The sequence below is a fragment of the Mandrillus leucophaeus genome, unplaced genomic scaffold (assembly GCF_000951045.1).
Source record: "Mandrillus leucophaeus isolate KB7577 unplaced genomic scaffold, Mleu.le_1.0 Scaffold110, whole genome shotgun sequence".
NCBI lineage: Eukaryota > Metazoa > Chordata > Mammalia > Primates > Cercopithecidae > Mandrillus > Mandrillus leucophaeus.
In genome coordinates this window covers 2,594,623-2,617,133 of record NW_012099210.1, presented here as the reverse complement: position 1 = coordinate 2,617,133, position 22,511 = coordinate 2,594,623, and the positions used below count along the sequence as shown (strand labels likewise).

Genomic DNA, 22,511 nt, shown 5'->3' with positions numbered 1-22,511 from the left:
CGCTGGGGCATCATGGGATCAGTGAAGATCCAGAAAATAGCAGCTGTTTCCTGACACGAAGGCAGCTTTAAGGATGATGAGAAGGGATGGTGAGTCTGCTCTGGGACAGAACTGAGCTACTAAAGTTGTAATAATGTAGAGTGCCCGAGCATTTATTTGGGGAGAGCCAAAGGCCTGCCTCACCATGCCATTCTCCCCTCCCCTCTGATCCCTTGGGAAAATAAATAGAGCGGGAGGAGAGAGGGTTTAGCTCAGGAAGGGGCAGGAACACTGATCAGCTCATCAATCAGGAGAGTGCAATTATGCAGAAAGGACAGAAATCACTCCCTGAAGGCCACAGACTTGGGGATTTGCCCAGAAGAAGACCTTACAGCTGCTAACAGTAGCCCTATTCAGTTGGGGTGCATAATGATTTTAAAACTAATCAGGAACCAAAGCCTGAGGCTGGGGACAAGCACAAATATCTTGTTGACAGAGCAAACATCTAGATTTTGTCAGATAGGAAGTTTCCGAGGAGGTCAGAGTGATGTCATGGTGTGCACTAAGCTTTCATCCTTAAACAGATGGGCCCCTGAGGTACCATCTGCAGCTCCCTGGGGCCCTTCAAAATGACTTCCTATAAATTAAATTGTCCTAAATTGGTATCGAGAAATTAGTGTGGTAGCCATATACCAGAAGCAAAACTAGACAAAGGAAGGAAATTTCCATGGAGTTACCCATTTCCTTTTCCTCCCTTGCTTTATAAATAGCAAGGGAGGTTTATTATTTTGGTCAACTTTCTTGGTTAGCACGTGAATAGTATTGCCTCCCCCAAATAGCCATCCAAGGTAAACTTCCCTTTCTGCTCTTAAGCTGGGACAACTGCATTTATCCCTACCTAAGCCAGCGTCAGCTGGATATTTTTCATAAACTGTCTTGCTATTTTGGGCCTTCTGTTTTTGTTGAGGAGGAAGTAGTGGTTTTGTTTCTGGTTTTTTCTTTCATCAAAGGGATGTTTGTTCTGGAAGGGCAAGGGGAGGGGATTCTTCTCAGTCTAGATCAGAGGGAGAAAATGTTCGACATCCTATGTAAGTGGCTGATGATGAGTCTTAATTGGTGAAACATTTCAGAACAGAAAGTGGGTCCACTGTACTCATCCTTTTATTTATTCAACACTTACTGGCACTTCGATTTGCAATGGACGATATAGCCTCTGTTCTCAGGGAGACAATCAAAAAATAGCAAAGTAAAGTTTACATAGGTGTGAGTGGAGTATTAGAGAAGCTGGGGCAGGGGGTTCAAGGAGGGGGTAATTTTTCTTTTTTGAGATGGAATCTTACTATGTTGCCCAGGCTGGTCTCTAACTCCTGGGCTCAAACGATCCTCCCACCTCAGCCTCCCAAATAGCTGGGATTACAGGCGTGGGCCTCCATGCCCAGCAGGAGGTGATTCTTGAGCTGTGTCTCAAGGGAGTAGCCAGGTGAGGTGGGAGTTGGGTTGGGGTAGGGGGGACCACCCTAGCCAAGGCATGGAAGGTGAACTGGGTGGTGTGTGTGGGTAAGTGGATGGAGTGTGGGGTGTGGCAGGGAGCTGTGAAGAAGGTTGGCTTGGAACAGGAGTGAAGACCAAAAGCCGGGGGAGGTACTTGTGGGTAAGTGGGTAGGCTAGGCACCCAGGCGGGAAGCTGAGCTGTTAGCACATCAAGCCTGCTGGCTTCTGTTATCTGAGTAAAATGGGAAGAAAGGGCATTTGCTAGAGTAGGGAGGAGGAGAATGATAAAAGTTTGAAACAGTGGTTGCAGGGAGTGGGAGGAGGGCCTTTTAAAATATTAAAGTCTTTTGAATTAAGAGAATTCAAGTGCAGTGGCATCTTTCTGCACGGTGATGCAATTTCTGTGGTCTTTTGGGCCCAGGGTGTAGGTAAGGACAAGCTGAGTTGTGTTATTAGTTCCCTTGGATTTGGCTAAAGAAGAGGGTTGCAGACAATTGAGGGTGCTGGTAAGGGGGTGATTGGTGGCGGGGTCCACACTGTGGGAATGAAGAAGGGGATATACTCAAGGGACATCTGAGAGCAAGGACCTCAGGAGGGAGGGAGAGGGTGTGCGAGCCAGAAGGATGTGCCAGAAGGAGGCTGTGGTCACGAAGCAAGAGTATGGAAATATGGCTTCTGACTGAGGTGTGACCCTGGGAATGGCTGGCCAGAGTCAAGAGCCAGGGATCAGAGCTCAAGTGCAGGCGTAATGAGAACATCTGCTGTCAGTGACCCTGCGCTGGGCACTGCCCTAAGTGCTTTGGACTATTTATTCAATCAGCCCCACTAATAGGTACTATTATTTATTGCCGTTTACAGGTGAGGCAGCTGAGGCCCAGAGGTGAAGTAATTGCTCAGGGTCATGGAGTTAATAAATGATGGAGTGGAGCTTCTAACCCAGGTTGTCTCCTCTGCTCTTGCTCCTTCAGGAGCTGACTACTGGGCAGGAACGTCTCTCAGGAGAAAGAGTGGAAGAGAAAATTGTGAACTAAGGCCCCCTGCCCCCTTTTCCTGTTGCATGTGAAGTTATCAAAAATAGGTAGGTGATGGCTGAGGATTGGGGTAGAGTGTGGTATGGCTGTGAGTAGTGACTCAAAGAGGGATGAATCTTTACATGAGGTTGGAAGAGAGATGGGCTGTAGAACGTCCAGTCTTTCCACCTGCCCAGAGCCACTGGTGAACCAGCACCTCCAGGGGAGAGAAACCCTGTCAAAAGCAGAGATGGGGGAGTTAGTGTTTAATAGGTACAGAGTTTCAGTTGGGGAAGACGAAAAACTTTTTATAGGTGGATAGTGCTGATGATTGCAGAAGAATGTGCTTAGTGCTGCTGAACTATATACTTAAAAATGGTTAAAATGGTAAATTTTATGTCTATTTTATCACAATGAAAAAAAGGTGGTGGAGGGAGGGAGTAATAATCACTACCATTTATGAAACCCTTTCCTGGTACAAAATGGGCACTTATTAAATATTTGAATGTGTGCTGGGGATTTTGCTAAGTGCTTTACGTGTATTTTCATTTAATCCTCACTTTCAGAGATGAGGTAAGCTCTGCTCTGCAGATGAGGAATCTCAGGTTTAAAGGGATTAGGCAACTTGCCCAAGGTCATGTACATCCAGAAATGGTAAGGCTGGGCTCAACCAGATCCTCATACTCCAAAGCCCTTGCTCCTAATTGTTAGGGAATTGAACAGTGGACAGAAGATTCCAGAGTCTGTGGGGGAAGGGAGAGGGGGTTGTTGATGGAGGGAGGATCTGGGATAGGGAAATCCTGGGTGAAAAGAGAAGGGGTGGGGATGGAGGAGCAGCTAGACCAAAGAAATGAGAAGTCAGATGGACAGGACCATCCTCCAGTGTCCAGACTGGGCATGCGCTATCATGGAACTGGCAAAAAGTTCGAGTAACACAAACTTGTTCTCAGAAAGGGGCTGGAGGTTATGCAGAAGTGGGAGAGCCCAGCGTGGGGTGTGCCTTTGTGACCCAAAGACAGTCTTGTCAGCAGAAGATTCTTCCCAGACTGGGACCGGCGACTGGAGGGGCTGGCGGTATGGACAGTATGGACATGAACTCAGCCTGGGTGCCCCTTCTCATCTTCCACCTGAATGCCCTTTCTTCCTGCTGACCTGCCTGAGGAGACCCAGGCTGCCCATTGAGTCTGAAGTCAGCAATCTGATCGTGAATTTAGGTGCATGAACACAGGGAGAAGGAGGCAGTGAGGAGGACTGAGTATTTTTCTGATGCTGACAGACCAAATGCCAAGGGTGAGGGTAAATCATGGCCAACTACCTGGCTTTGTAGATGATCAGCAAACTGCAAATATCTTGCCACAGATTTTGTTTTTTAGCAGAATGGTGTGAAATACATACACAAGGAAACAGATTTTATCCGACTCCTTCACAAAGATTTTGAGGTCGTAACCTATAACTCCTAAGGCGTGGCCAATGGTATTTGTGATCCTCTGGGTGCAAATGTGGGTTTGTCTCAGATACTTGGGTTTAGTGAGGTGTTTGTGAGCTGCTGAGGAGGGAAATGCGCTCTTGAGAGTTTCTGTTACTTTTATGTGTTTACTTTGGATTCAGCAGGATTCTTTCACTGTCTTGCTGGTGGTTCTAAAATCTGTGCTAAAAGCAGGCTGCCTGAGCAGTGCTTTCTGTGTAATAGAGGTGACCGTAGAGAGTGTGGTTCTGTGATTATATAATAATTTTGAATAAATAAAAAGATGTCTCATGGCAGGTCCTATAAGGGCAGCCTGGAAGCGACATCATGAGGGATTAAGTTGCACTGCAGCTGAATCTTGCAGCTATCAGACATGCAGCAGTATGTCAGCTGTAACCTCCAGGTGTAAATAGACCTTCATCAGCATCGCTGGAAAGTGCTGGGAGGATTCAGAGTACTGCGGGATGCTGCAGAACTTTGTTCCTGGCTGTGGTAGGTTTTTAACCCCTGTAGCTGGCTGGATCTATGGAGCTTTACATAGTGTATTTCAAGGAAAGGTAGAGGGTGTATGTGCTCACTGGTGCCAAATTCAGATTGATCATTTTACTGTTTCCATTTCTGCCCCCTTTTCCCCAGCTAAGAAACAGGAGCTAGGTGGAATTTGCCTTAAAATGAAAATAGGACTAAGGTAATGATAACAGAAATAGCCCTTTGTTTTGGGAAATAGTAATGGCTAACCTTATAATGACTAGTTACCTTCTGTGCCTTTTTGGAATTACCTAACAGGCTGCTTGGGAACAGGATTGTGTCTTATTCACTGCCATATTCCTCAGCCAAAAACAGTGCCTGACTTTTAGTAGGCACTCTTAATAAATGAACTTCATGCAGATTAGGATTCTAAAGCACAGAGAGGTTATGTTGCCTGCCCAAGGCTACACAGTTAATGGATTGGATTCCTTAACAACAGGTAGAGCAATAAAGTGGAAGTCACAGAAACAGTTTCCCTTCAGAAGCTCTTCACTGACAATATTTGCCGAGGAGACCAGCTTGGTCATGGAGACCCTAACCCAGCAGCACTAGAGGAATTAAAGACATACACACACACACACAGAAATACAGGATGTGGAGTGGGAAATCAGGGGTCTCAAGAGCCTTCAGAGTTGAGAACCCTGGAACAGTATTTACCCACATATTTATTGACAGCAAGCCAGTGATAAGCATTTTTTCTATAGATTATAGATTAACTAAAAGCATTTCTTACAAGAAATAAAGGGATGGGCCAAAACAAAGGGATGGGTCTGGCTAATTATCTGTAGCAGGAGCATGTCCTTAAGGCGCAGATTGCTCATGCTATTATTCAGGAATGCCTTTAAGCGGTTTTCTACCCTGGGTGGGCCAGGTGTTCTTGCCCTGATTCCGGTAAACCCACAACCTTCAGCATGAGTGTCATGGCCATCATGAACATGTTACAATGCTGCAGAGATTTTGTTTATGGCCAGTTTTGGGACCAGTATATGGCCAGATTTGGGGGCCTGTTCCCAACAATATTGACCATGGTTTTAGAGGAGGCTTGAATAAAACTAAAGGCCAGGTGCGGTGGCTTACGCCTACAATCTCCGCACTTCGGGAGGCTGAGGCGGGTGTTATCGCTTGACCTCTGGAGTTTGAGACCAGCCTGGGCAACATGGTGAAACCCCATGTCTACAAAAAATACAAAAATTAGCTGGACATAGTGACTTGCTCCTATAGTCCAAGCTACTGAGGCTGAGGTGGGAGGATCACTGGAGCCCAGGAGGCAGAGATTTCTGTGAGCTGAGATCACAGTACTGCATTCCAACCTGGGTGACAGAGTAAGACCTTGTCTCAAAAAAAAAAGTAAAATTTCTGTATCTATTAATGCTAGTTTTTAGAATTCATTTTATTAAATACAATTTTATGATATAATTTTATAATTTTGTTATGAGGATTAAATGAGAAAGAACTTACAACAGTCTGTACCATGTAAGTGCTATATGTGTTTGAAAATTTGTCTTGTCTATTCTGAGACCACTACAAAAACAAAAATGAAAAACAAAAATTTGCCTTGAATGTCATTTTTTTTTTTTTAGGATATTTGATGTCTTACTTGGTTTTAATTTTGAAGTAAAGGCCAAAAAAAAATTTTTTTTAACTATGGAGATGTCTTTAAGACTAGACCTGAATAAGAAAAGGTAATTCAAGATACAACAGGAAGGCCAAATGAGGTCTGATTTTTAGTAATTAGAATATTATGGCTGGGCGCAGTGGCTTACACCTGTAATCCCAACACTTTGGGAGGCCGAGGCCCATGGATTGCTTGAGTCCAGGAATTCGAGATCAGCCCTGGCTAACATGGTGAAACCCCCATCACTACTAAAAACACAAAAATTAGCCAGGAGTGGTGGTTCACGCCTGTAGTCCCAGCTACTCTGGAGGCTGAGGCAGGAGCATTGCTTGAAACAGGGAGGTGGAGGTTGCAGTGAGCCGAGATGGTGCTGCTGCACTCCAGCCTGGGCAAGAGAGTGAGACTTAGTCTCAAAAAAAACAAAAAAAAAGTCACGTTACAATCTGAACACTACATTAATACAAAATATTTTATAAGCCAAACAACTAGAATGCACAGTTTTAGTAGGAATTGTTCACACAGGACCAAGAAAAGTATGTTAGGAGAAAGTGTTATTGTTTGGTATAGTAGTCTTTAAACATTTTTCACTTACAATCCTTAATTAAAATACTTTTTGCTCATACCTGCAACATTTGTAAATTTATAATTACACACTGTTTACTAAAGCTATTTCCATTATAAAATATACAAAAACAGAAATAATGAGACAAGTAAACATGACTAAAAATTTCAATATTTTCTTTCTATACCCCTAAAGATATTCTTTTACTCTCTTTTAAGACATCTGGTTTAGAAAGAGTAATCTAGAAAAGGAAAATGCACAGCATTTTTTGAAGGAGAGTTTATTATTTCTTTGGAGTGATATGTGGATGAGATATTGACAGAAAGGTAAATTGTTAGACAGACTGAATGTAGGATGTTTGGGGAGTAAACCAGAAAGCTATTCCTGGCCATCTGTCTAAAAATACTGGTGAGGTATCACAAATCAAACTTCTAAGGATTAAAGTGTCCTCATTAGAATTTCCAAATCACTTCCTCATAACTGCTAATGCTGTGCACTCTGGAATAGGGGAAAAATGTAGTTCATACACAGGTATACAAAATTGCTTTTAAATTTGAAAGGTATTTAAACGACACTCATGCACCATCTAACGTTAGGTCAACGACAGAGCACATATACAATGGTGGTCCCATACATTTATATTGGAGCTGCCTTATATAGGTGTACTGTTTTTTATCTTTAATACTGTGGGTTTTTTTTGTTTTGTTTTGTTTTGAGACAGAGTTTCGCTCTTGTTTTCCAGGCTAGAGTGCAATGGTGCAATCTCGGCTCACCACAACCTCCACCTCCCAGTTTCAAGCGATTCTTCTTGAATCTCAGCCTCCCTAGTAGCTGGGATTACAGGCTTGCGCCACCACACCCAGCTGGCTTTGTATTTTTAATACAGACGGAGTTTCTCCATGTTGGTCAGGCTGGTCTTGAACTCCCGACCTCAGGTGATCTGCCTGCCTTGGCCTCCCAAAGTACTGGGATTATAGGCGTGAGGCACTGCCCCTGGCCATATACTGTGTTTTTACTGTGCCCTTTCTATGTTTAGATGTATAAGTACTTACCATTGTTTTATAGTTGTCTACAGTATTCACTACAGTAGCATGCTGTATGGGTTTGTATCCTAGGAGCAATAGTCTCTACCACAGAGCCTAGGTGTATAGTAGGCTGTCGCATCTAGGTTTGTGTACGTACACTCTGATGTTGACATGGCAAAATCTCCTGACACATTTCTCAGAACATATCCTCGTTGATAAGTGATGCATAACTGTATTCCTGAATGGAATGGTAAGGAGGCCAAGTTAATCTTTCAGAAGTGAAGAAGTGGAGATGAGATGAAATCCCTGGACGTAATGTGGACAAGAGCTGTGGGTGGATAGATGAGTAGTGAGGAGGTGACTTGGCTCAGGGCCCCCAAACAGACCAGGGTAAAGGTGGCTGAAAACTGTGACAGGGCAGGCGCAGAGCCTAAAGTGGGGTGCTCGCCTTCATTATTGTGGAATATTTGCTGGTAAATTAATCTTACTTTCTTCACAAATTAACATTTTCAAAGATTGTCAATCCTTCATGTGTAAAATATCACATGAAGAGAGATTATCAAGTTCAGCTGGATCAATTGAAAAATTTGCCCCTGTGGATCAAATTCAGATTTTTTGAGTGGTTTTATTTTTGAGAAAATTTTTATTTCAAGAGAAAGTAGCAGCTATTGTTACTGGAATTTCAGCTTATGCTGTGATCAATATCTGTTGTACAATTGCTGTTGCAAACTATGCAAGCATTACTTTGAACTGCATCTGATACAGGTTGGTAGTCCAGGTCATTACTTGCAAATTGATGAGTCCTGTAGCAATAAAAATCAAGTATCACAGCTGTGCCCCATTGAGGGAAATATGGGCTTTTGGTGTAACCCATCAACGAGCTGTTGATTATTTGGAAATTGTTGGCGACAGTTCTGCCCAAACTTTGCTGCCTATTTTGCAGGTGCAGGTTTGCTGCTATTCATGGGCTGCATAAAATAACATTCAGCCTTTCCTTGGTTTCCAGCATGCTCAGGTTAACCATAACGATTCAACGTTCATTTCCTGTTGCCTTTTGGTGTGCATACCCAAAATGTCGTATCTTATTGGAAAAAGAAATGTAAAGCAAAGTGCGAGACCTTGAGAGGAGTTTGTCTTGGTATACTAGACTCATAGTTGTCTGAATGTATGCGGTGTGATTGATTTGGAAATAATGCTTTCAATTCTCTTTTACTGCATATATCAAATAATTTCCTGTTAACTAATATGATGTTTTGGTTTTTGGTTTTAGTATGTCTTAGTACAAATATTCAAGGACAAATTCTTTAATTGAATATGTCTTAGAGACAAAGTATTCAGTTGATCTATTAAACTATCCTCTGCTCAGCCGGGCGAGGTGGCTCACGCCTGTAATCCCAGCACTTGGGAGGCTGAAGCGGGTGGATCACGAGGTCAGGAGATCGAAACCATCCTGGCTAACATGATGAAACCCCCGTCTCTACTAAAAAAAAAATTCAAAAAATTAGCTGGACGTGGTGGTGGGCGCCTGTAGTCCCAGCTACTCTGGAGGCTGAGGCAGAAGAATGGCGTGAACCCAGGAGGCGGAGCTTGCAGTGAGCTGAGATCGCGCCACTGCACTCCAGCCTGGGCGACACAGCGAGACTCCGTCTCAAAAAAAAAAAAAAAAAATTATCCTCTGCTCAGCTGGGGAGAGTCCTGTAGCAGGACTCCCAGGGCAGAATTCATTGGCCTTGCAACATCAGTAACCACCTAGACCAACCAATGGTAATGAATATGAATTTAAATTCATATGGGATGATGGTTGGGGCAAGCTGATCATTCATAGTTTTCTAGTGACGCTGGGGACTCGACTTAACTACTGAAAAAAGGCAGCAATTTCAGACATTTAGAATTAAAACTATCCTTGAATAACTAAGAGCAGGTTGGAAAATAAATGATAGATTGCCCAAAGCTTCATTTTCACTTGAGAGTGTTTAAAACTACGTACTTTGATTAGATGTGATCCCATAAAAAAATAAAAACAAGCTAAGAAAAAAAACTATGTACTTAACCGTTATCAAACACAGTATGAAGGTGCCTCAAAAAAGCTAAAAACACAGCTACCATATGGTCTACCAACCCCACTATTGAGTATATATCCAAAGGAGAGGAAATCAGTATGTTGAAGACATATCTGCATTCCCATGTTTATTGGAGCCCTGTTCACAGTGTCAAGATATGGAATCAACTTAAGTGTCCATCAGCAGATGAATAGAATGGAATATACAATGGAATACTATTTAGCCATAAAAAAGACATTGTATCATTCGAGGTAACATGGATGAGGTTGGAGGACACTATGTCAAATGAAATAAGCCAGGCACAGAAAGGTAAATACCGCATGTTCTCACTCATATGTGAAAACTAAAAACGTTGATCTCATGGAAATAGAGAGTAGAATAGTGGTTACTAGAGGCTGGGAAGTGTTGGAGGAGGGTTGGAGGAGCTGGAGGTTGGTTAACAGATACAAAATCACAGCTAGATGGGGCAATAAATCCTAGTGTCCTATAGCAATCTAGGGTGACGATAACTAACAGTAATTCATTGTATATTTTCAGATAGCTGGAAGAGTGGATTTTGAATGTCCCCAGCACAAAGAAACGATGAAAGTTTGAGGTGATACATATGTTAATTATCCTGATTTGATCACTATACATTGTATACATGTATCAACATATCCCACTACCCTCTCAAAAAGTTAGCAATAATTTACAAATTTAAAAAAATCTGTGTACCTAGTACTGGAAAGAAGGTAGAAATTGACAACATTTCAACAATGATGGCATTCTATTTAACCACAAGTGAAATATTTAAGTGTTATTGGAGTATTTCCAGCAGAAAGATTTCACAACAAGAGAGAAAAGATCTGGAAATAGGTGGGCAGATATTAAAGAACCAGAGGAAATAGCAAATATGGACCACTGGTGCATGCCTTTCATTCCTCAGTAACTTCCTCAAAAGATGAGCTATGTAGGGAACTAGTCTGGCAGTATTCAGCCCTGGAGTTTTCTTAAATGATAGTTATGCTATCATTCAGAGAACATTAGTAGTAAGATTCTTATCCTTAATTTTACATAAAAAAGACTAGTCATTTTCATAACTAATTAGTTGATGCATTTGTGGCTTAGATGGGGAAAAATTGAGAAATTATGATAGTTGGCAAATACTTAGAACTGACAGGAGTAAAATTAGAAACTGATAAAATAAGAATTTGGGGTTGCTAGGAGTCCTTGAGAAAAGTAGCCTCACTAAAAGAGTGAATCAGGGAAAAGTTATGCTGATTCTAGATGCATTACTCATTAGGAGAATGCAAGCATGCCCTCTTCACTCTTGAAGTGGAGGCCGTGGGCACATTGAGGGAGGGCCTGGCTGTGGCAGGCATGCCTGCAAACCCTGGGGGTCTGCCTCACATTGTTTGTACAGTAAAGAAAGATTTAATACTGGCACGTGGCTCTAGTTTACAGATTCTAATCTGCCAAATCCTATTTCAAGGATGTGGACGGGAGATTACATTGAGAACTATGTGCTTATAGAAATGAATGAAAGGCTTTTTTTTGTTGTTGTTTAAATGAAAGGCTTTAACATTTTTTCTCTGAATGACCTTAGGCCGATCACTCATTCACACTGGATCTTAATTTCTTATCTAAAAATGAAGGAACGGTTTATTGGAATAGTCTCCTAAAGACTGTTCTGCTTCTAAATCTATCCATTTTGGTTTTTTTTTTTTTCTCTTTGTTTTGGTTTTTGTTTTGAGAGAGGGTCTTGCTTTGTCGCCCAGGCTGGAGTCGAATGAGTCTGTTGTGAAGAGTTGAGGATGGAAGGTGGTGTTATTTAATATTACCCCCATGAGTGTTCCGGGGCTTTACATACAATAGTTGCTTTAATCCTGCATTATTCATTCACTTTATAAATCGCACCCATGAGTTTAGGATATCACTGTCCCCATTTTAGAGGTGAGAGTGAGTAACATGGACAAGTTCACTTAACTACTACTGGTTAGTTAAGTGGACTTGAGGTGGACTACATTGAGAAATGGCTGTAATAATGATATCAGTGAGTCATTGTAAGGTTTATATGAAATGAAAAAAGTCATTGTTTTGGGTATTAGAATTGTTCTGGTTTTTCTCTTTCTTCCTGTGTTCTCACAGATTACGTGGAAGTTAAAAAAAAAAAAAAAAAAAACCTTTTTTGAAGATAGTAAGATCTCAAATTCTACTCCTCAAAGGGGAAACAGTGTTTGGATTCTTGGGATCTGATGGGGGCAGGCAATAAATGGTACATCAGTTTTCCCTGTCTGAATTCTGAACCAGTTCTGAGAGACAAGGAGAAAGAAAACATATGGCATTCAAATTACACCTTAATTTTTTTTTTTTTCCCCCACAAGACAAGGTCTCACTCTGTTGCCCAAGCTAGAGTATGGTAGCAGGATCATAGCTCACTGTAGCCTCAAGGTCCTGGCCTCAAGCCATCTTCCCTTCTTAGCCTCCTGAGTAACTGGGACCACAGGTGCACACCGCCATGCCTGGTCAAATTGCACATTTTTAAGATGATAAAACTAGTATCAGAGACTTTGACTTAAATTTTTTAAAAATGATTTTTATATGTGCCAACAGTGCACATCCCACTCCTGACTTCCACAGTAGAGACAGCCTGCCCTCCTGCTTCTGCAGTGTTGGGCCATCAAGGCTTCCCACATGGGGCCAGAAGGCTGACCAGACTTAAACCTATGCTTCCAGAGAGTAGCTCAGTCCCCAAGAAGGAGGAGGGAAGGGCTGGGACCCATCCCCAGTCTCTGTTCCTAAACTTCCTGGGTTAGGAAATTCACTAGACCTTCTAGGAAGGGTGCTAGTGACAGGCCAGAAGAGGAGCCCAGATGGTAAGCTAGAGGGGTGCTGTCCTCATAGAAGGAAACAGGAACCAGGCAGACCCATCCCACCCCTGGGCCTCAATCATAAATGCTCTTGTGTTTCCTAAAGCCAGCATCATTCAGAATAAATTATTTTCTTTTACTTGAGATACCAGCTTTTGTAAAAGTGAAATTGGATTAAAAACAAACAACAGCAACAAAAAACCTAACCTTGTTGTTGCTGAGGCCAATGCTGCTGCTGTTTCTATTTTAGTAGAAGTCAAAATAGAATATTCTGGCATGTACGATTCACTCCGTGCTCTAAGAAAGTCACTGTACATGATTGTGCCAATGGCAATGTCTTTCAGAACCCGAATTCAAACATGTGCCTCTGGAACCTTAAAATACCTTGGTACTTCTATTTTCTTTTTTTTTTTTTTTTTAAGATGGTGGGTAGATGGAAGACTTCATGTTAGCAGAAACTGCCCCTCTCTGTTGTGGTGGTTGAAGTCTCTGCCACACAAGAGACCCAGTTTTAAAGTCGTGCTTTCCCTCACACAGTTTTTTCCTGATAGGAGTGGAAGATATTGAGACCGAAAATTTTTGTGGGCAACTGACTTGTCAATTTGTGAAGTAACGTTTTTATTTAACAATGAGTAAAACAAATTTGCCCAGCTAAATTATTCAGAGGAATTACAAAACTTGTCACTTAGAGTGGATGTTGGGATATTCAGGTCATTTAGGAGGCTGTGGTTAAAAATAAAATGACCTAAATATAAAGCTCTACTTTTTTAAGAAAGGGAAGTTTAAGCTTTTAATTTTTGTTTGACATTGGTGCTAATTCTGTTTCTGTTGGGGGGATGTAGGAGGCTACTCTTCTGGTGTTCCAAATAAAGAAAAATTCTTCTTTTCTTATTGATAGTTTTGCATGGTATTTATGTAGCTCTGTTTTTTAGCCAGGATATATAAATTCTGTATCCTTTTTGATATATTAGGGGGATGTATGTGTGTGATGGAGAAATTGGAGAAGGTCATAAGCAAATGACTCTCTTCCAAGAAAAATTGAAGACAATTCATTAATTGTTCTAGTCATTCTTTTTGTACTTTTAAGCAAGGAGCATTTGAAATATGAACTTGTCCCAATCTGCTTTTGGGCAATAATTGGAGCATAAAATGTTGAAAATCAATTATGTATTTAGGGAGGATGAAACAGGCTGACATATTGAAGGCATATTGTATTATGTTTGGTGCACTAACCAGGACAGTTACGTCATATTCCTGCAGTAAAATTGTGTCTCGAGAGGGTGAGACACAGAGGATCACACATCCTGATGTACTCAAACTTCACAGAACATAAGAGTGTTTATAATAGGCCTGCCATCTGTCCTGGGAAAGAGTCCTATCTTAAAAATTGGCTATGCTTTTGTTGTTGTTGTTGACTGATAAGCAAAGAGTTTGATATTTTTGTTTTATACCTGCTTATACTTGATTTATAGCAGTGTGATAATTTCACAATGTATTATGTGTTCCCTATGCTGGTTAAGGGGGTAAAATCTTTGCAGGAGAGGGTAGAGAGAGTTTTAGATTTCTCCCGTAACCCCAATGTGCCTGACACAGTACTGACGGTCTGTATCCCCAATTGTAGATTTGCAGGAGATTTGCAGAATATTGTCATGTGTCCTCTGGATAGGAGAGGCACCCGAGGACTGCGTTGTGTTGTCTGAGGTCACATAATTGGTAAGCAGCTGTATTAGTTGCTAGGGTGGCTATAACTAAGTACCACAAAGTAGATGGCTTAAATAACAGAAATGTATTGTCTCAGAGTTATACAGAGACTGGACGTCCCAGATCAAGCTGTTGGCAGAGCTGGTTCTTTCCTAGGCTCTGAGAGGGATCTGTCCTGGGCCTCACTCCTTGACTTGTAGAGGGCCATCTTCTCCCTGTATCTCTTCATGCCATCTTCCATCTATGCATATGTCCAAATTTCTCCTTTTTAAAAAGACACCAGTTAAATTGAATTAGGGCCCACCCTAATGACTTCATTTTAAGTTGATTAACTCTGTATAAAGAATCTATCTCTAAATAAGGTCACATTCTGAGGTATTGGGTGTTAAAACTTTGTATTAGTCCATTTTCATACTGCTGATAAAGACATACCTGAGACTGGGCAATTAACAAAACAAAGAGGTTTAATTGGGCTTATAGTTCCACATGGCTGGGAAAGCCTCACAATCATGGCAGAAGGCAAGGAGAAGCAAGCCACATCTTATGTGAATGGCAGAGAATGAGGAGGACACAAAAGTGGAAACCCCTAATAAAACGATCAGATTTTGTGAGACTTATTCAGTACTGTGAGAACAGTATGGGGGCAACTGCCGCCATGATTCAATTATCTCCCACTGGATCCCTCCCATAACACGTGGGAATTATGGAAGTACAATTCAAGATGAGATTTGGGTGGGGACACAGAGCCAAATCCTATCGTTCCACCACTGGCCCCTCCAAAGCTCATGCCCTCACATTTCAAAACCAATCATTGCCTTCCCAATAGTCCCCCACAGTCTTAACTTATTTCAGCATTAACTCAAAAGTCCACAGTCCAAAGTCTTATCTGAGACAAGTGCCTTCCGCCTATGAGCCTGTAAAATCGAAAGCAAACTAGTTATTTCCTAGATACAATGGGGGTACTGACATTGGGTAACTACAACCATTCCAAATGGGAGAAATTGGCCAAAACAAAGGGGCTACAGGGCCCATGCAAGACTGAACTCCAAATCTTAAAGTTCCAAAATGATCTCCTTTGTTTCCATGTCTCACATCCAGGTCACACTGATGCAAGAGTTGGGTTTCCATGGTCTTGGGCAGCTCCACCCCTATGGCTTTGCAGGCTACAGCCTGCTTTCCAGCTGCATGAGTGTCTGCAGCTTTTCCATGTGCATGGTGCAAGCTGTTAGTGGATCTACAATTCTGGGGTCTGGAGGATGATGGCCCTCTTCTCACAGCTCTATTAGGTGGTGCCCCAGTAGGGACTCTGTGTGGGGGCTCCGACCCCACATTTCCATTCTGCACTGCCGTAGCAGAGGTTCTCCATGAGGGCCCCACCCCTACAGCAAACTTCTGCCTGGGCACCCAGGCATTCCCATGCATCTTCTGAAATCTAGGGAGAGATTCTCAAACCTCAATTGTTGACTTCTGTGCACTGGCAGGCTTAACACCATATGGAAGCTGCCAAGGCCTGGGGGTTATACCCTCTGAAGCCACAGCCCAAGCTCTACGTTGGCCCCTTTCATCCATGGCTGGAGTGGCATGGACACAGGGCAACAAGTCCCTAGGCTGCACACAGCACGAAAACCCTCGGCCCAGCCTACAAAACCACTTTTTCCTCCTAAGCCTCTGGGCCTGTGATGGGAGGGGCTGCCGTGAAGACCTCTGATATGCACTGGAGACATTTTCCCCGTTTTCTGGGGATTGACATTGGCTCTTCATTACTTATGCAAATTTCTACAGCTGGCTTGGATTTCTCCTCAGCCTCAGAAAACAGAATTTTCTTTTCTATTGCATTGTCAGGCTGCAAATTTTCTGAACTGACATGCTCTGCTTCCCTTTTAAAACTGAATGCCTTTAATAGCACACAGATAACCTTTTGAATGCTTTGCTGCTTAGAAGTTGCTTCTGCCAGAGACCCTAGAACATCTCTCTCAAGTTCAGAGTTCCACAAATCTCTAGGGCAGGGGCAAAATGCCACCAGTCTCTTTGCTAAAACATAACTGGAGCAAACATAACCTTTGCTCCAGTTCCTGATGAGTTCCTCATCTCCATCTGAGTCCACATCAGCCTGGATTTCATTGTCCATAGCATTATCAGCATATTTTGGTCAAAGCCATTCAACAAGTCTCTAGGGAGTTCCAAACTATCCCACATTTTTCTGTCTTCTTCTGAGCCCTCCAGACTGTTCCAACCTCTGCCTGTTACCCAGTTCCAAAGCCGCTTTGACATTTTCGGGTACCTTTTCAGTAGCACCCCACTCCTGGTACCAATTTACTGTATTAGTCCATTTTCACACTGCTGATAAAGACATACCTGAGACTGAGAAATTTATGAAGGAAAGAGGTTTAATTGGACTTTTCTACGTGACTGAGGAACCTTCATAATCATGGTGGAAGGCAAGGAGGAACAAGTCCCATCTTACATGGATTGCAGCAGGCAAAGAGAGAATGAGGAAGATGCAAAAGCAGAAACCCCTAATAAAACCATCAGATCTCATGAGACTTATTCACTATCACAAAAACAGTATGGAGGAACCACTCCCATGATTCAGTTATCTCCCACTGAGTCTCTCCCACAACACATGGGAATTTTGGGGGTACAATTCAAGGTGAGATTTGGGTGGGCACACAGAGCCAAACCATATTAGACTGTGACATGAATTTTGGGGACACATAGTTCAACCCTAACAGCAAAGATGTGGGGTCACAGTCTCTTTCTGTCTCCTAATACAGTAACTTTCTCTGCCCTGTTTAATAAATATTTGTTTTTTAGTTTATATGCAGCTTGGTCAAATTTGTTTTTTTGTTTTTCTGTTTTTTTGTTTTTTTGAAATGGAGTCTCTCTCTGTTGCCTACTGTTGCCCAGGGTGGAGTGCAGTGGTGCGATCTCAGCTCACTGCAAGCTCTGTCTCCCGGGTTCATGCCATTCTCCTACCTCAGCCTCCCGAGTAGCTGGGACTACAGGTGCCCGCCACCAGGCCTGGCTAATTTTTTGTATTTTTAGTAGAGACAGCGTTTCAGCGTGTTAGCCAGGATGGTCTTGATCTCATGACCTCATGATCCACCCACCTTGGCCTCCCAAAGTGCTGGGATTACAGGTGTGAGCCACCGCACCCAACCCAGCTTGGCCAAATTTTCTATTCAAAGAAATATTTACTCCACTTCTTATATTTCCTTCCATTTCTGGTTTATGGATTGGAATCCTTTTCTTAGATGGTGACAGTTTTGCTTGAGGCTGTTTTTCAGTGAATTTTAAAAACATTTATCTCCGCCCTGTTTGATCCTGGGAGTATAAAAGTAATTGCTATTTGATGTACACATTGGTTTTAAAGAGGCATAAACTGCGTACCTTCCCTATGATCTTTTCCCTTTTAGTCTTTTTGGAACACTTCTTTGGCACCCTAACAGGGGAAAATGATCAGTGTTTGAGGGTTTATTATACGGGACATACAGCCCCCTGGGGAGTTAGGACCTTAACTGTTAGGAAACAGTGGAAATCAAGCGGCCAGGTGGTTCTTGAGTTTGGCTTGGTACTCAGAATGTAATATTTATAAGATGAAAGGTATTATATTCTCTCACCGTGAATTACCAATAGTATTTTAAGGAACCTTTTATGCCAAACGACATTGGTGCCAAAAAGGCATCGTTTATTTAAGAAATTCACAAGTGCAGTGGAGTTTCTCCTTAGAGCTGGGTGTCTTCTGCCTGACTCAAGATTGTAAACTCACAGGGGATGGCCCTGTAAATGTTAGGAAGTAAGTATTTGCAGTGGTTCTGAGTTTAGAAGACTGTGAATGCAGACTGGATTTACCTGTTCTGTGTGTGTGTCTCAGGTTAATTATAGTTTTCAAAGTAACGTTAAATTTGCTTATATTTCACTTTTTTTTTTTTAATGAAAGAGAGATGCCTTGCAGATGAGCAGTCTGGGTAACAAATATACATATATGTGTGTGTGTGTGTGTATGTATATTTGTTACCCAGTTATATACATATATATACGTATATGTACATATATGTATATATGTATACGTATGTGTATATGTATATATATGTATACGTATATGTACATATATGTATATATATGTATATGTATATACGTATATATGTGTATATGTATATATACACACACACACATATATATGTATATATGAAAGAAAGGGGAGGGAGAGCATTAGGACAAATACCTAATGCATGCAGGACTTTAAACCTAGATGACGGGTTAATAGGTGCAGCAAACCACCATGGCACATATATACCTGTGTAACAAACCTGCATGTTCTGCACATGTATCCCAGAACTTAAAGTAAAATAAATAAAAAAGAAAGAAAGATGCCTTAGAAAGTGGCAGCATGTAGAAATGTAAAAATAGTACCCTGATTGGGATGTTCTCCTGTGTATGTTGATTTATAGCCCAGTGGGTCTCTTAGTGTATGTGTGCGTTTTGAATACTGTTATAGAACAGGTGTGAATCAAACCTCTTGTCCGTGTTGTGCAGCATCCCACAGTTCAAAGGCAGCCAGTTACATAGCGCTTGGCAGGAAGCCTTCCATTTTGAATATTGGTTGAGAGAAAAGAGAGAATGAGGAGTCTGTGTGGAGCATTTTATTATGAAGGAAGCACAGCCCAACTGCTGTAGACAGGTATTAAAAGCCTATCCCATTGGCTTCATCCTGTATTTGCTGCAGATGCATTCCCACAAGACCTCCAGATAGAAAAGGAAGCTCACTGTTCTGCTGCACAGCTGTTAAAATAGTTAATACTGCGCTTCCCAACTATTATGGGATGTGCCATATGTGGCCTTTGAGAACATAAACTGATAGTGCATTGGGGGTCTTTGGGATTATTAACAGTATAATTCTAGCAAACAGCAGACAAAATTATGTAGGCTACAGTAATTCTTTCTTTTAAAAGACTGTAGTAAAATATATGTAACATAGAATTTACATTTTAATACAAAATGTAAGTGTACGGTTCAGTGGCATTAAGTACATTCACATTGTTGTGCAGCCATTACCACCATCCATCTCCAGAACTTTTTTGTCATCCCAAAGAGAAATTCTGTACCCATTAAACAATAACTTTCCATTTCTCCTTCCCTCAGCCCCTCTAACCTCTATTTGACTTTGTCTTTATGAATTTGCGTATCCTAGGTATCGCATACAGTAAAATTGCCTATTTGTCCCTTTGTCTGATGGCTCTAGTAATTCTTAAGTTGTATCTATATAGTGTCTACTATGTGCCATTTTCTTTTTGATCATGAACTGATTTAGTAGATGACTTCAGAATATTAAAACTTGAGGACAAAAAAGAAAGAATAAAACTCAAGGACAGAAATTTGAAACTCTTATTATGCCTTCTGGGGCCTGAAGGTAGTAACATCTAATATTTATAGAGCAGTTCCTGTATAAGGCACAGCTCTGAGCACTTTGCAGATAATAACACATTGACACTCATGCCAGCTCTGTGAGGAAGATACTATTAATAACACCCTAATTTTGCGGATGGGAAACTGAGGCCCAGAGAGATGAATTCCTTGCCTAAGATACTGACAGGGCTGATGTGCAGCAGAGCCGGGATTGCAGCTCAGCAGTCTGCTCCAGAGCCCAAGCTCCTACAAGCTCCTTAGGTGCACAGGTGCAGTGGGCGGGGGGAGGGAAACTGCAGCCCAGCAGCCAGGCAGTAAGCTGAAGGAAACAGCCAGCAATCTTCAGCCCATGTTGGGAGTGATGGGAATAGAGATTCTGCACAGGTGGTTGCTGAGTGGGAATGCAGGCACGATAGTGCTGGCATTTGCAAATTTTCAAGAGAAACTAGAAATCCTTATTTATGTGTAACCTCCTGACTTCTGTGTGTTTGCAACCTAATTCAGTTAAAGACAAAAACAAAGCATGTGGGCCACACAATATCTGTGGCCCACTACCTTCAGACCTTTGCTCTGGAGATTTCAGGACAATCTTTTTCTTATCCAGACCAGTCGTCCACTTGTTTGGACGTGGAGGCAGTATCTTGATGATCTTTGCTTCCCTAGCTGCAGCTTTCTTTCTTTCTCTTTGGTTTTGTTTTGTTTTGTTTTTTTTGAGACAGAGTCTCGCTCTGTCACCAAGGCTGGAGTACAGTGGCATGATCTCTGCTCACAAAGTAGCTGAGACTACAGGTGTGTGCCGCTGTGCCTGGCTGATTTTTGTATTTTTTTGATAGAGACGGGGTTTCGACATGTTGGCCAGGCTGGTCCCAAACTCCTGGCCTCAAGCGATTCACCCGCCTCAGCCTCCCGAAGTGTTGGGATTGCAGGGATGCAGCTGCAGCTTTATATAGCAATGGTCAGTAAATGTGTGCTGAGCAAAAGAGTCTTGAAAGAACTCATGACTTCTTCCTGAGTGCTGCCAAGAGTTCACAGAAAATCTAATTTAAAACAAAATAAAACTAGTCGATTTTGAGAGGATCCTGTCTTTTCATGTAGAACCTCATAATTTATTGTTTCGTTAGGGGCTTCTTTGAATTAACAATTCTGACTAGAATAGGACCTTATTTTTTATTTTTACTTCTGAGATGGAGTCTTGTTCTGTCGCCTAGGCTGGAGCGTGGTGGCGCAATCTCAGCTCATTGCAACCTCTGCCTCCCGGGTTCACGTCTCTAGTCTCAGCTTCCTGAGTAGCTGGGATTACAGGCACATGCCACCACAGCTAGCCAATTTTTGTATTTTTCGTAGAGATGGCATTTCGCTGTGTTGGCCAGGCTGGTCTTGAACTCCTGGCCTCAAGTAATCCGCCTGCCTTGGCCTCCCAAAGTGCTGGGATTACATGTGCGATTATAGGTGTGAGCCACCGCACCTGGCCTTAGAATAGGACTTTAAAGTGATTTTTTTTCCTTCAGAAAAAGTCCCACCAAAGAAATTTAAATATATGCTGTATGTAACATACAAACCTAAACTTCCTTTTTTTCAATAACAGCCACAGTATTTATGACATACTTATTGCATGGTAGCCACTGTGTTAAGGGTTTTACATGCCTTATTTTTTTTAGTGTGAAGTCACCTAAGAATTTGTGGATTTGGACTGAATTTAGATTCAGAAAGGCTTGAACATATCTAATACAATGTATTATTGGCTTTGCCTGTGAAGCTGCTCAGGGGCAATGAATTTAAGAGACTAGCCCAAGGTCGTACATCCATTGTATGGTACAGCCAGAACCATTTGGACACACACATCTGTTAAGGGATATAGACAACCTTCTTGGACACACCTGTGGTATGGTGCCGTCAGTCTCTTTTTTTTTTTTTTCCTGGCCTCTGGTCCAATTGTGTCTTTTTAGATACCGTAGTGCTTCTACTTTTATCTTTCCATCATCTGTGGAAAGGTAGGGTTAGTTAAAGTGTAATATAATATGTCACTCATATAAATCTTCTGAGTTACCCGTCATTACCAGGGTATTCGAAGTGGTTTGCTAGTACTGGTGTGGATTTGGATTGTCTTTTTGCCTTTGTGAGATGCCTGGAGTTAGCAGTTACCTGTGGCCAAGAAAAGACCTTACTTCATTGGAACAGAACACTAAACCAAATGATCTGATCATCTTATAGATAATACTGTAAATGAGAATGTAAGGAGAATTTTAAACTTTTTTTTTAATGGGTAGTTTACACATAATGATATAGTAATCATCACATTCATCTCCTTGACTTTCGTCCTCTTAATTTGGTAGGTAGACATCAGTGGTTTTTAAGATCAGTTTCTAGTGGGGAGGGCAGGGTTTGTACCATTCTCTCATTCAACTGAAAATCATTTAGGCTTTTCTTTTTAAAAGATAACCAAAGTAATCTATGCTTCTGGTAGAACTTCCTAAAAATAGGGAAGTAGCTGGGCAAGGTGGCACGCGTCTGTAGTCCTAGCTACTCAGGAGGCTGAGGCAGGAGGATCAGTAGAGCAGGTGGTAGTGCGTTGGGATCATGTCTGAATAGCCACTGCACTCCAGTCTGGGCAATGTAACAAGACCCTATCTCTTTTAAAAAAAAAAAAAAGAAAGAAAAAAGAAAAAGTAATTTCGCATTCAGAAATTTGCTGCAAACATTTTAAAATAAAATAGTACCTTAATTTAAATTTAACAGAATGCAACTGAAAGTAAAATTAAAGGAATTGCTGAACTTTGGTTACATTTGTTTTCTCAAACTTTCAGTCTTTTCTGCTTTACT

At 41.8% G+C, this 22,511-nt stretch overlaps 1 protein-coding gene across 2 annotated transcripts in view; it reads left to right on the top strand.

The window, feature by feature from the left end:
* Positions 1-22,511, top strand: part of TANC1 (tetratricopeptide repeat, ankyrin repeat and coiled-coil containing 1) — a 287,746-nt gene that overhangs the window by 42,399 nt on the left and 222,836 nt on the right. For both annotated transcript variants that reach the window (XM_011991663.1, XM_011991653.1), the window contains exon 2: positions 2,439-2,548. The gene's annotated coding sequence lies outside the window, so the exon portion shown is untranslated. The remainder of the gene's footprint in view (positions 1-2,438; positions 2,549-22,511) is intronic.